General features: G+C 49.4%; 1 protein-coding gene across 2 annotated transcripts in view; it reads left to right on the top strand.

Moving 5' to 3' along the window:
• Positions 1-13,438, top strand: part of LOC136115739 (CBP80/20-dependent translation initiation factor-like) — a 125,097-nt gene that overhangs the window by 76,640 nt on the left and 35,019 nt on the right. The gene's annotated exons all lie outside the window — the stretch shown is intronic.

Below are 13,438 nucleotides of genomic sequence, written 5' to 3'. Positions count from 1 at the left end.
CCATGAGCCGCTGCAGGCTGGAGCCATGCAGTGGGTGATCCGCCCCAGCCACTTGGACTAGTTGTCTTGCACAGTTGTCCTCCCACTCTTGTTTCAAAACAATCATCCCTGCCCCGTCAAAGATCAACCTACAAGTTTGTTTTATATCAAACGGGAGCATGTCGTCTCCCCTGAAAACACCATCTATGAGGGTGGAGACCATGGCTGAATTAATCCCTTTATCCGCGATGGCTTTAACAATCGCTTGCACATCCTTAGCGTTTATTGGTGTGTGAACCCTCTGTCCCCCGTCCGTCACTCGGACCGGGAACGCCAGCGCGGTCGATGGAGCCTAATAGGCACACGCAATCTTAATTTTCCTCCAATCCGTGAGAGGAATTTCTCCCCCTTGCGATTCCGCTTTATTTCGGATGCGGATATTTTTGCTTTTAACTCTGTTTGATCCTGCATCCTCCTCCGAATTTGAATCGGTATCTGAGTCGGAGTCGAAACTTGAGTGGTCAGTTACTTCCGTATCTGATCCGGAACCGGAACTTGACTGACTGGTTACTTCCGGGTTCCAGTGCCTTTTAAACGAGTTCCGGCCCCGCCCACTACCCTTGCGGGCGGGCCACTCTCTGCTCCGGCCCCGCCTGTTACCCCTGTGGGCGGGCCGTTCCCGCCCTCTTGGCTCACCCTGCCTTCTGCTGAGGGAGGAGTCTCCCCCACAGCAGCACCTCCCCAGATGGACGCCCACATCAGCTCTCCGCCCCTCGCCCCTGCCTCCACCGCCCCCCCAATCCCCCGCTCTACTGTTCTCCTGATCCATCACTATCTCTCCTTTCTCGCGAAGGCATCTTCCCCCCGCCCCTCGCCTTTTCCCTGGGGGCCATCTTGGAGCGCATATGGGGGGGGTTGTGCCCAGACTCCCTCGGACCCTGGTTTCCCAGCGGCGCGAGCCACCTCGGCTAGCCCGCCCCAGAAAGTTTTAGCTCGCTCCCGTGCTTCCGCGAATGAAACGGAGTCAGAGGAGTAAGGGGAGGGGTCGCCCTCCCGCTGATCTTTGGATTCAGCTCGCTCCTGCGCCTCCGTGAGTGGGTCATGGTTCGGGGATGGAGGAGGGGGGTCGCCCTCTCGCAAATCCTTAGACTCAACAGGATTGTTATTATCTGAGGGGTGCGGGGTCTGCGTGGTAGCCCCGACTCCCAGTTGTGGGGTGGTCATTAAACAAGCCTTAGCCACTTTCCAAGTCTCTTGTGCTTGCATAGCTTTTTGCAAGGCTTGCACGACTTTCCCCCACGACTTCAGGTTTTTCCCACAACCCGAGGACATTGTCTCCTCGGCCAGTGCTTTGGTGAACTTGTCCCACCCCTCCGGGTGGAGAATCTCCACCGGCTGTTCAATTACCCCAATTTCCAAAAGCCTCACAACTGCAAGAGTAAAATCTTTAGGCCTACAATCAATTCCCCACTGCTTATGTAATTGAGATACAACCTTCACTAGGGCTTCCATCTTCCTAGTGGCTATGGCAGCGTCCTCCTCCGCCATGGCAAGTCCAGCTGCCTCGACCACTGTTCACACCTGAAATCAGGAGATATTCCCGAGTTTCCGGCACCAGAATATGCTGCAGTTCACTCTGCAACATAAGTGTCCTGGTTCAGGAACGGCACGGCAACCACCCTCAGGTCGCTCGGTCCATCAGCTTGCAGACACCAATGTGGTGGACGGCAAATGGCGTTTATTGGTAGGTAATAAAGCAATATATACCTTGAGTTTTACAACGTCACATCCGTCTGCTTAGATAACACACGAAACACTACACCTATCAGGGGAGGGGCCACTATCTTCCCGTACAGCGTGAGATCTTCCGAACGCAAGACCCTAACTACCAACAGTCATAGAGGTGAGACTGACAGGTCGGTAGTTCCTGGGGTCCTCCTTTCTAAAAACGGGTGCAATGTTTCCCTTTTTCCAGTCATCAGGGTCTTCATCTGACTGCCATGACTTCTCAAATATCATTGAGAGTGGGGCTTGGCTGCTACATCAGCCAATTCCCTCAGGACTCTGGGATGTATCTCATCATGTCCCATGCACTTATATCTGTTCATGTTCCTCAAGTGGTCACAAACCAAATCCTCACTTACAGTGGGAGGGACTTTGTTCCCCCAGTCCCTGTCTGTCAGTTCATCCACTCAAGAGGCATGGGAAGAGAGCTTGCCAGTGAAGACTGAGGCAAAAAGTTGTTGAGTACTTCAGCCTTTTCCTCGTCTGTTGTTACCAGTTTACCAGTCTTGCTCATCAGGGGCGACACACTTCCTTTGATCTTCCTTTTCTGATTGACATACCTGTAGAAGCCAGGTATGAAGAGGACTCTGCCTGTTCTGCCTGCGATCCCAGGCCTAGTTCCAGGTAATGCATCCCTGAATCCCGTTCTAGTTTATTGCCAATTCCAGCCCAGGACTTCCACTGGAGTGATGTCTGCAGCCGCTTTGCTACACCAGAAAATTCAATATTGGTTTTATTTATTTCAGATTATTTTTCTCTCATTATTAATATTATTAACAAAGCATTTTGAACTTTTCCAACTTGTAAGTCTCTCTCCCTTTTCCTCCTATTCCCTTTCCTTAATGGGGGGGTGGGTGGGCAGGGGGTTAACAGTATCACAGTATCACAGTATGTTTGGGATTGGAAGGGACCTCGAAAGATCATCTAGTCCAATCCCCCTGCTGGAGCAGGAACGCCTAGGTGAGGTCGCACAGGAACATGTCCAGGTGGGCTTTGAATGTCTCCAGGGAAGGAGACTCCACAACCTCCCTGGGCAGCCTGTTCCAGTGCTCCGTCGCCCTCACTGAGAAGAAGTTTTTTCTCAAATTTAAGTGGAAACGCTTGTGTTCCAGCTTGATCCCATTACCCCTTGTCCTATCATTGTTTGCCACTGAGAAGAGCCTGGCTCCATCCTCGTGGCACTCACCCTTTATATATTTATAAACATTAATGAGGTCACCCCTCAGTCTCCTCCAAACTAAAGAGACCCAGCTCCCTCAGCCTTTCTTCATAAGGGAGATACTCCACACCCTTAATCATCTTTGTTGCCCTACACTGGACCCTCTCCAACAGTTCCCTGTCCTTCTTGAACTGAGGGGCCCAGAACTGGACACAATATTCTAGATGGGGTCTCACCAGGGCGGAGTAGAGTGGAAGGAGGACCTCTCTCGATCTACTGACCACCCCCCTTGTAATACACCCAAGGATGCAATTGGCCTTCCTGGCCACAAGGGCACAGTGCTGGCTCATGGTCATCCTGTTGTCCACCAGGACCTCCAGGTCCCTTTCCCCTACACTGCTCTCTAATATGTAATTTCCCAACCTATACTGGAACCTGGGGTTGTTCCTGCCCAGATGCAGGACTCTACACTTTCCCTTGTTAAATTTCATCAGGTTATTCCCCGCCCAACTCTCCAGCCTGTCCAGGTCTCGCTGGATGGCAGCACAGCCTTCTGGCGTGTCAGCCACTCCTCCCAGCTTAGTGTCATCAGCAAACTTGCTGATAGTACACTCAATTCCCTCATCCAAATCGTTAATGAATATATTGAATAATATTGGCCCCAGTACTGACCCCTGAACCAGGACACTTATGTTGCAGAGTGAACTACAGCAGTGACTGAGAAGACCATGAAACAGATCCTCCTAGAAGCTATGCTAAGGCACATGGAGGACAGGGAGGTGATTTGAGACAGCCAGCACAGCTTCACCAAGGGCAAGTCCTGCCTGACCAACCTAATGGCCTTCTACGATGGAGTAACTACATCAGTGGACAAAGGAAGGGCTATGGATGTTGTCTACCTGGACTTCTGTAAGGCCTTTGACATGGTCCCCGCCAACATCCTTCTCTCTGAATTGGAGAGATGTGGATTTGGTGGGTGGATGGTTTGGTGGATGAGGAACTGGCTGGATGGTCACATCCAGATGGTAATGGTCAATGGCTCAATGTCTGGATGGACACCAGTGACAAGTGGTATCCCTCAGGGGTCTGTACTGGGACCAGTACTGTTTCATATCTTCATCAGTGGCATAGACGGTGAGATCAAGTTCACCCTCAGCAAGTTTTCAGATGACACCAAGCTGAGTGGTGAGGCTGACATGCCTGAGGGATGGGATGCCATTCAGAGGGACCTGGTCAGGCTTGAGAAGTGGGCCAATGTGAACCTCATGAGGTTCAACAAGGCCAAGTACAAGGTCCTGCACCTGGGTCAGGGCAACCCCCAGTATCAATACAGGCTGGTGGATGAAAGTATTGAGAGCAGTCCTTTGGAGAAGGACTTGAGGGTATTGGTAGATGAAAGATTGGATTTGAGCTGTCAGTGTGCACTTGCAGCCCAGAAGGCAAATAATATCTTGGACTGCATCAAAACGAGTGTGGCCAGCAGGTCGATGGAGGTGATCCTGCCCCTCTGCTCTAGTGAGACCCCACCTGGAGTAATGCAGCCAGCTCTGGAGCCCTCATTACAGGAAAGACATGGACCTGTTGGAGAGGGTTCAGAGGAGTGGCCACCAAGAGGATCAGAGGTCTGGAACACCTCTCCTGTGAGGACAGGCTGAGAGAGTTGAGGTTGTTCAGACTGGAGAAGACTCCAGTGAGATTGACCTTATTGTGGCCTTTCAATACTTAAAGGGGGCTTATAAGAAAGATGGGGAGAAACTTTTTAGTAAGGCCTGTTGGAATAGGACGAGGGGTAATGGTTTTAAATTAAAGGAGGAGAGATTCAGGCTAGACATGAGGAAGAATTTTTTTACGATGTGGGTGGTAAAACATTGGATCAGGTTGCCCAGAAAGGAGGTGGTAGGTGCCCCATCCTTGGAGACATTCAAGACCAGGCTGGACAGGACTCTGAGCAACCTGATCTAGTTGAACATGTCCCTGCTCATTGCAGGGGGGTTGGACCAAATTAACTTTGAAGCTCCTTCCAACCTGCTGAGGTTTTTATTGCGAGGTGACAATAAAACCGTGGCAGATGCATTGTTAACCCCCTCTCCCCCCGCTTCCCCCTTCAGCCCCTCCCTCTTCCCCCCTCCCACTAAGGACAGGTTATTGGGAGGAAAAGAAGGACAGAGAGAAGAGAGTTGGAAAAATTAAAAATGTTTTACTAATGCTACTGATAAAATAAAAGAAAATAATACAAAATATACAAAACCAATCTTGAAAGTCCCGGCAACTGCTGGGCCGGCACCCGAAATCCTGGACTGGACTCTGCAGCCAACGGGAACTGGATTCAGTCTGTCACTAGGCCTCAGTTCGCAGGGATGACTAGGAAGGTCCTCTCCTAATGTCAGCCATAAGGAAAAAAAAGGGACGAGATCCTCGTGATCTCCCACTTTTATATGAAGTATTCACGTGAACGTGATGTTATACTCCATTGGTCAGTTTCTTGGTCACCTGTTTCTTGTTGCAAATTCACTGCAAGAGAAACTTGTTTTTAACAAAACCAGGACACAACCCAAACTTATCTATGATTCTGAGATTCCTATACTGAGGACCTCAGAGCTGAATGCAATACTCCAGCTGGGCTATCACCAGAGTAGCGTAGAGGGGCAGAATCACCTCCTTTGACCTGCTGGCCATGCTTCTTTTGATACAGCCCAGGATACAGATGGCTTTCCGGGCTGTGAGTGCACATTGTGGGCTCATGTCCAGCTTTACATCCACAAGTACGCTCAAGTACTTTTCTGCAGGGCTGGTCTCAAGAATGAATAGAAATCAACTTATACTCTTAGCTATCTTGACTCTGCAGGCAGTATAGGGGGAAATATTACTAACAATTTAATTTTTTTGACCAAACTCGGCAGACATTTGTATTTGCAATGTTTAAGGGAAGAAATGTTGCAGGAGACACTAAATTTGGTACATTTTATGCTGTTACTGTTCCCCAGGTAAATAAACAACCATATCTGGTTTAGATTGTGTTTATGCAAATTTACTTATTTCAGTTTCCTAAACAATAGTGTCCTGTAATTATGCAGTCTCAAATAGCTCAAAAAAGAGTGGTCTGAAAATGAATCCTGCAGCAAAACAGAACTGGGAAAGACAGAAAGGTAGATACCTGGGAGTGGGTTTTTCAAAACTTTTTGCCTTAATGATTCCAAAGAGGGCATATTAAGCCTCTCAGTTATAATGTATTTCTTTCAACTTTTTTACTTTTTTAGATTTGTAGCTGGAAACCAAAACCTCTCTGTCATGTTCTTAGTGGGGAAATTTAAATGCTTGCACATCAGCTTTAAAGACACACTAAATTTATAAAATGTACTTAATTTGAATTTTTAGTACAATGTTACAATTAACACTTGAAAACTTAAATGAATGTCTAAAGTTGTCTAGAATGATGTCACAGTGTCGAGGATTAAGATTGCGGGGTGACAATCAAACCCTGGCAGATGTATTGTTAACCTCCTCTCCCCCCCACTTCCCCCTTTTGCCCTTCCCTCTTCCCGCTTCCCACTTAGGACAGGCGATCGGGAGGGAAAGAAGGACAGAGAGAAGAGAGTTGGAAAAATTAAAGATGTTTTACTAATGCTACTAATAAGAATAGAGAAAATAATACAAAATATACAAAACCAATCTTGTAAGTCTCAGCAACTGCAGAGCCAGCACCCAAAGTCCTGGATTAGACTCTGTAGCCAACCGGAATTGGATTCAGTCTCTCACTAGGCCTCAGTTTGCAGGGACAACCAGCAAGGTCCTCTCCTAATGTCGACCATGAGGAAAAAAAGGGACGAGATCCTCGTGATCTCCCACTTTTATATGAAGTATTCACGTGAATGGAATGTTATACACAGTTGGTCAGTCTCTTGGTCACCGGTTTCTCGTTGCCCCTCTCGCGAGATGTCCATCCGTGCTTATCAATAAGTTTGCATTCCATTGCTAGGTTTACCAAAACATGTATCTGGTTCTCCAGGAAAATGCAGCTAATATGAAGGCTTTAGCTGACAGGCAAAATTCACTAAAAGAGAAACTTGTTTTTTAACAAAACCAGGACAGTCCATTATTTTGGATTCCATCAGGACAAGCAGGAAAGATGGAGTGCCATGTTGGAGTGTTGTATTGCTGCATGCTGCATTTGGAATGTTTATTTCTTGTTCACAGCCTGCATGCCAGAAGCGCTGACCTCGAGCAGGTGGCTGAATACCAGTTGTTGGAGCAAGCTTTGGTTCCATCATTGCCGCACTTTGCTGAATTTTGTTGAAGGTTATTCTTCATTAACCTGAAAGACACTTATTGAATACTGTTAATCTTATGAATAGTATTATGCAGTAATTACCATCATACAATTCATGTAATGGGAGCATACTCACCTAACATCAAATTCCCTGAGGTATACATCACACTCCTCCATCCTTTAACATCACCCACCAAGTGCACCCAGGTCCCTGAGCAAAAGCAATCCCACGGATGGGTTTACCTTTGCTCAGGGCAGGGGTAACCCAGACTGTTTTCCCCAACATATTCTTCATTCACACCACAGGGACTTCATCCCCCTCCACAGTGTGTGGAGGCTTCGACTGGGCAGGGCCAGTTCAACTGGTAGATCCCCTGGTGTTAACCCAACCAGGTGGCCTTTGCCAAATTTGAATCCCAATTTCTAAAAGTTCCACCACCCGTTGCTCTTAGTGTAGTCTTTAACAGTCCATTGTACCATTTGATTTTTCCATCGGCTGGTGCATGGTAGGGGACGTGATATACCCACTGAATGCCATGCTCTTTGGCCCAAGTGTCTATGAGGTTGTTCCGGAAATGAGTCCCATTGTCTGACTCCACGGTTGCTATGCCAAAGGCCCACCTGTACCCCTTTGGGTCCTTAAAATACCCTCCTCTGAGGTAGTCTATACCAAGGATGTATGGAGCATCTGAGCCAGTCACAATGGGGTGCTTTTGCCAGTCCTTTCCATTCAGGCTCACCTCAGCATCTAATACAGTTAGCTGTTGGAATCCCCCAGTCACCTTAGAAAATGCTGATGGGTTCTGTCCCTTCATAGTTTGATAAAATTAGAGTACATTCCATCCCAGTGTCCACCAGAGTCGTGTACTCCTGTGGCTCTGATGTTCCAGGTCATTGAATCCACAGAGTCCAATAAACTATATTATCCCTCTCCTCCACCTGTCTGGAGGCAGGGCCCCCTAGTCCTGGTCATGGTACTCATTGCTTCCTTTTTGCAAGAATGAATTAGAAGCTCCTTCAAGAGGGTCAGAGGCAAGGTCAGCTCTTCTACTCTGTCTGGGGAACTACCTGCTGGAAACTGGGGCAGCATTTTTCCTGGCATAATGTCCTCTTGTGGTTGTCTCCCCTTTCAGCTCATGTACCCATGCCTCTAGGACTGAGATAGGTTGTCCATCCCATCTCCTCATGTCTTCTCCATTGTCACACAGGAAAACCAAAGGATGCCCCATTTTGTATATCCTCTGTATTCTCTCCCTTGATCAGAGAAACACTCATTCTGAATAGCTGAAACCCTAGGCCATGCAGGTGTGGAGCAGAACTTTTCTTCAAAACGCTGGAACTCTTCGGACAATTTTTCAGCTAGTACGTCGGGCAGTTTCTCCACAGCTGAGACACAAGCCCATAGGGAGATAGACTTCCCTTGTACTGACAGAGCTGGCCAGTCAATTCATCCACCATTTGACCCTTGCCTTCTTTCCATGACATTACTGCCAATGAGCTGGCGTAGGATGATGGTGCACTCCACAGGAACCTCCACCACATGGGTTGCATGCACTGGATCTCATTGGTAGCAGTGGGTAGATTGTCATTATTGGTGTTATTATAAATCACCTCCAGAACAGCTAGCTCCCTCAGGTACTGGATACCTTTCTCCATGGTGGTCCACTTGCCTGGGTGACAGGTAACATCTTCCTTGAAGGGATACCTTTCCTTCACACCTGACAGAAGTCACCTCCAGAGGTTGAGGGTTTGTGTCTTCTTCCAATCACCTTGTCAATGCCCCTTTCGCTAAACAGGGATCCTAGTTGCTTAGTTTCCCTGACTTCTAATTCCACACTACTGGCCCCAGTACTGACCCCTGAGGCACTCCACTAGATACTGGCCTCCAATTAGACTCCGCACCATTGACCACCACTCTCTGGCTTCTCTCTTTAAGCCAGTTTGCAACCCACCTCACTACTCTATTGTCCAGACCACACCTCCTCAATTTAGCTGTGAGGATGCTGTTGGAGACTGTGTCAAAGGCTTTACTGAAGTCAAGGTAGACCACATCCACCACCCTGCCATCATCCATCCACCTTGTTAGATTCTCATAAAAGGCTATGAGGTTGCTCAAGCATGACTTACCCTTGGTAAAGCCATGCTTACTGCCCCTAATGACCCTCTTATCCCTGATATGCCTTGAGATGACACCAAGGATAAGCTGTTCCATTACTTTCGCAGGGACAGAGGTGAGGCTGACCGGTCTATAATTACCTGGGTCCACCTTCTTGCCCTTTTGAAGACTGGAGTGACATTTGCTTTCCTCCAATCCTCGGGCACCTCTCCCATTTCCCAAGACTTGGCAAAAATGATGGAGAGCGGTCTAGCAATGACTTCAGCCAGCTCCCTCAGCACCCACGGATGCATCCCATCTGGACCCATGGATTTATGGATGTCCAGACTATTTAATTGCTCCCTAACCCAGTCCTCATCGACTAAAGCAAACTCCTCCATTGACCTGGCTTCATCCCGTCTCAGGGGTACGGGGCTCCCCAGGACAGCCTCCAGCAGAGTAGACAGAGACAAAGAAGGCATTCAGCAATTCTGCCTTCTCTGTGTCTTCTGCCACCAGGGCACCCACCCCATTCATCAGTGGGCCTACATTGCCTCTGGTATTAGTTTTATCTGCTATGTATTTGAAAAAGTTCTTTTTGCTGTCCTTGACCCCTCTCACCAGCTGTAATTCTAAGGAGGCCTTGGTTATCCTAGCTGCCTTCCTACATCCTCTAACAGCAGCCTTATATTCCTCCCAAGTGGCCAGCCCCTGCTTCCATGACCTGTAAACTCTCCTCTTCTGCTTGAGCATACCCAACAGATCCCTATTCAACCACACAGGCCTCCTGGCTCCCTTCCTCGACTTCCTACGTGTGGGAATGCTCTGATCCTGAGCATGGAAGAAGCAATCTCTGAATGCAATCCAGCTCTCTTGGGCCCCTTTTCCTTCAAGAAGTCTTGCCCATGGGATTTCCCCTAGCAATTGCTTGAAAAGGCCAAAGGTAGCCCTGCTAAAGTCCAGGGTTGCAATTCTACTTGCTATTCTGTTCCCACCACACGAGATGCTGAACTCCACCATCTCGTGGTCACTGCAACCCAGGTAGCCCTCAACCTTTACTGCTTCAACCAGACCCTCCTTGTTAGTGAGGATGAGATCCAGCAGTGCACCTCTCCTAGTCGGCTTCTCCACCATCTGCATGAGGAAGTTATCATCAATGCACTGGAGGAACCTCCTGGACTGTGGCTGGCTGGCTGAATGGTCCTTCCAGCAGACATGAGGGAAATTAAAATCACCCACAACAACCAGGGCCTGTGACTGTGAGGCCACTCTCAGCTGCCCATAGAAGGCCTCATCAACTTCCTCAGCCTGATCTGGTGGCCTATAATAGACACCTACAACAGTATCACCCCTGCCAGCCTGTCCCTTGATCCTGACCCATACACCCTCAACTCGTTCCTCATCCATGACTGGACGGTACTCAGTACATTGTAGTTGCTCTCTCACATAGAGAGCAACTCCACCACCATGCCTGGCTGGCCTGTCTTTCCTGAAAAGGGCATAGCCATCCATGACCACATTCCAGTCATGTGAGCTGTCCCACCATGTTTCTGTAATTGCCAACAGGTCATAATCTCCCGACCGAACATAGGATTCTAACTCCTCCTGCTTATTCCCCATGCTGCGTGCATTGGCGTACAGGCAGTTCAGGGAGCGAGCAGAGCACATCAATTTCTCCCTAGGGGCACAGGAGGCCACCCGGTCGTCATCCGTTTTAGAATTCTGCCTCACTGGGACAAGCCCAGCTACAACCCCATCCCCCTTCAAGCCTAGTTTAAAGCTCTCCAAATGAGCCCAGCTAATTCCTGCCCTAACATCCTTTTGCCCCAGCGAGATAAACCTTTCCCGCGTAACACTGTCCAGACTGGAGTCTTATAAAACCAACCATTATCAAAAAATCCAAAGCCCTGCCTATAGCACCAGCCTTGGAGCCAACCATTTAGAGACTGAATTTTCCTATTCCACCCCACATCATCACTTGAAGATGGAAGGAGCGAAGAGAAGATCACTTGAACCCCTAAGTCTTTCACCATCCTTCCCAAGACCTTGAAATCGTTCTTCATTCCCCTCAGACTACGGGAAGCAGCTTCCTCCCCATCTGTCTGGAAGACCAGCAGCGGGTAGTAGTCTGTTGGGTGCACCATTCTGGGGAGCTCTCTAGCAATATCCTTGATCCAGGCTCCAGGTAGACTACAAACTTCCCTAAGATGAGGGTCAACTCTGTATATTGGGCCCTCTGTTCCTTTCAGAAGGGAATTTCCTATTACAATCACCCTTCTTTCTTTCTTATCAGAGGCAGTCTTAAGTTGTGAAGTCAACCGCCTCTTCCTACGTGATCTTGTAGGCAGGCTTAGCACCACCTCCTCACCTACCTCCTCCTCCAGATCCAGGGCCTCAAACCTATTACAGAGGGGCACCTGGGGAGGCAAAGCAGGCAGGGAGGGGGGCTGCCCGTGATGCCAAACTGGAATACGCTTCCAACCCTCGTCGTCTTTTAGGTCCCCTACCTCTGCCCGACAGCGACAAGGGTGGGGCTGTCTCAGGACTTCCGCCTCTGTCCGAGAGGGCAGGAGGTACATCTCCTTTTCGGAGGTACCTCCCTGGGGCCTTTCCAACTGGCACATCAGGGTGTTACTCCACCAGTCGATCTCCCTTTTGCACTCCCTGATGGACCTCAGCATCTCAACCTCCTCCTTAAGTTTCACAACCATGTCAAGCAGATCTTGCACCTGCTCACACCTCACGCAAGTGGAATGCTGGCCTCCCTCCTCCGGCAGCAGCAGGCTCTGGTACTCCCTGCAGCCGGAGACCTAAACAGCCACCATTCGGGACAGAACCTCACTCTGCGTTGCCACAGTCTTTTTGAGACAAGCTCTCCTTCTGGAGACGACCATGGTCATCAGCAGTCAGGGACGCTGGCAATAAGTTAGAGGGACTGACAAGCAACAAGTGCTCTCTGCACCCTGCTGCACAAGCTACCACACCCGCTGCACAAGCTGGTTGCTCCTCTCTGCACCTGGTGGGCAGCATGTGCCATGGTTTATTGTCCCCCTGCAATAAACGGTGACAGGCCACTAGGTCATAGCTTTCTAGCATCTCAGTGGCTTCCAGCTCCTCCTGTTTGTTGCCTATGCTGCATGGGTTTGTGTAGAGGCACTTCAGCTGAGCTGTCGCTCTTGTCACCATCTCAGAGGAAGACCCCATAATTCCTTTTCAGCATTTCACTGTTGACTTCTGTTACCTCAGGAGCCCCTGGTTTGTCTCCGTAAGACTTGAAGTGTGCTCCAGTGTGACCAGCACGTCTCAGGGCCATGTCACTAGCACTCTGCCCCTCTAACCTTGATGTCTTGTCCCACAGCTTGCCTGATATTGTCCCCCTCCCCTATCATGTCTAGTTTAAAGCTCTGTCAATAAGCCCCACTAGCTCATGAGCAAAGACCCTCTTCCCCCTTTGAGAACGGTGAATCCTATCTGAAGCCAGCAAACCTGGTGCTGTGTAGACCATCCCACTATCATAAACCCCAAAACTGTGGCAGTGACTGCAGTCACAGAGCCATAGAAGGGGTCGGTCTGTTTCTTCCAATGTTGCTGCCTGCAACTGGAAGGATAGAGGAAAAAATAACCTGTGCTCCAGATTCCCTTTCCAACTGTCCCAAGGCCCTGAAGTGTCTTTTGATCGCTCTTTGACTATGCATTGCAGCTTCATGTGCTTGTTCAGGTCTCTGGCTGCAGGGAGTGCCAGAGCCTGCTGTTGCCAGGGGAGAGAGGCTGGCATTCCACCTGCATGAGGTGTGAGCAGGTGGAAGATCTGCTCAGCATGGTGGTAAAACTTAAGCAGGAGGTTGAGAGACTGAGGACCATCAGGGAATGTGAGAAGGAGATTGACTGGTGGAGTAACTCCCTGGCATTCCAGCCAGAAAGGCACCAGGGAGATACCCCCCAAAAGATGATGGACCCCCCACCCTGTCAGGTAGAGGGGGGAGACCTGAGACAGCCCCTGCCCTGTCACTGTTGGGCAGAGGCAGGGGACCAAAAAGATGAGGAGGGTTGGAAGCAAGTCCCAGTTTGGCATCGTGGGCAACCCCCTTCCCTCCCTGCTTTGCTTCCCCGGGTGCCCCTCTGTAATAGGTTTGAGGCCCTGGATCTTGAAGGA

Source organism: Patagioenas fasciata, chromosome W, assembly GCF_037038585.1.
Source record: "Patagioenas fasciata isolate bPatFas1 chromosome W, bPatFas1.hap1, whole genome shotgun sequence".
In the NCBI taxonomy this organism is placed as follows: Eukaryota; Metazoa; Chordata; class Aves; order Columbiformes; family Columbidae; genus Patagioenas; species Patagioenas fasciata.
The sequence above is the reverse complement of the archived record's forward strand: the minus strand, read 5'-3'. Positions and strand labels throughout refer to the sequence as shown.